The sequence below is a fragment of the Syzygium oleosum genome, unplaced genomic scaffold (assembly GCF_021117445.2).
Source record: "Syzygium oleosum isolate NSW1041296 unplaced genomic scaffold, Sole_v2.1 Sole_v2.05, whole genome shotgun sequence".
In the NCBI taxonomy this organism is placed as follows: Eukaryota; Viridiplantae; Streptophyta; class Magnoliopsida; order Myrtales; family Myrtaceae; genus Syzygium; species Syzygium oleosum.
In genome coordinates this window covers 260,447-261,539 of record NW_026607489.1, presented here as the reverse complement: position 1 = coordinate 261,539, position 1,093 = coordinate 260,447, and the positions used below count along the sequence as shown (strand labels likewise).

Sequence of the window (1,093 nt, the reverse complement as noted above, 5' to 3'; positions counted from 1 at the left end):
AACCGAAAAAAGTTACCTTCCAAAAAGGCTTTTTACAGTAAAGAAAAAGAAAGTTCCTATTGAAAGATTGGAGGTTTGACGACATGGATTTCATCGGACAAACACATCGTGCAAGATTAATTCCTAGAGAACATGCGATGCGGTCTTAAGAAAAAATGTCTGCCGCTATTCGTCACGATAGATGAGCTCTTTCTTTTTCTGTCTTTCGGAATCTTTTATGTTAAAACTTTTATCACACTTCTCGTGGACCGGACACACTTCATTATTAAAAGCATGCAACTTATCTACCAAGATGGGGATGTAGCTCAGATGGTAGAGCGCTCGCTTAGCATGCGAGAGGTACGGGGATCGATACCCCGCATCTCCATTTATTAAGCTTACTTGTTTTTTGATCCTCTCTTCCTGTGTTTTTTTGGTTTCTCTCGTTTTTTTGGGTGGATGACCAGTTACGAATTTAGTTATATTCGTATGATAGGCATCCTTCATCGCCCCACTAGTGGCTCAGCTTATTCTCGCTCCCTATGCCCAACCTATCATATCACCTCGCCTTCGTCCTAGAAGTTACTGCTTGGGCCTCTATCGTCTGGGCTTTCTGTTTGTGGCGTGTGGTCAGCTTTCTACAAGCTTCGTCGGAAGCAATTACTCATTATGTATTGCTTTGTTTTTTTTTTGGGTATCAAGACTCATTTTGAACTTAAATATCTATTTAACTCACTACCCGCATAAAGAGAAAACAAAAAGAACGCAACATACACAAATGATCCGAAGAGATCGACATGTCCTGTTTAAACTTTTACTAATGAAACGAAAAATAGATTTACTACATTCAAGTGCTCAGAGGCCACAAATGCTGATATCGTAATACGGGGATCGATACCCCGTGTCTCCATTTATTAAGCTTATTTGCTTTTTGGTTCTCTCTTCTTGTGTTTTTTTGGGTGGATGACCAGTTACGAATTTAGTTATATTCGTATGATAGGCATCCTTCATCGCCCCACTAGTGGCTCAGCTTATTCTCGCTCCCTTCGCCCCACCTACAATATCACCTCGCCTTCGTCCTAGAAGTTACTGCTTGGGCCTCTATCGTCTGGGC

At 41.3% G+C, this 1,093-nt stretch overlaps 1 non-coding gene across 1 annotated transcript; it reads left to right on the top strand.

Moving 5' to 3' along the window:
* The first annotated feature begins 294 nt into the window (after nucleotides 1-294).
* Nucleotides 295-367, top strand: TRNAA-AGC (transfer RNA alanine (anticodon AGC)). Its single transcript has one exon. It is a non-coding gene; the product is annotated as a tRNA-Ala (tRNA).
* Nucleotides 368-1,093: the final 726 nt, after the last annotated feature.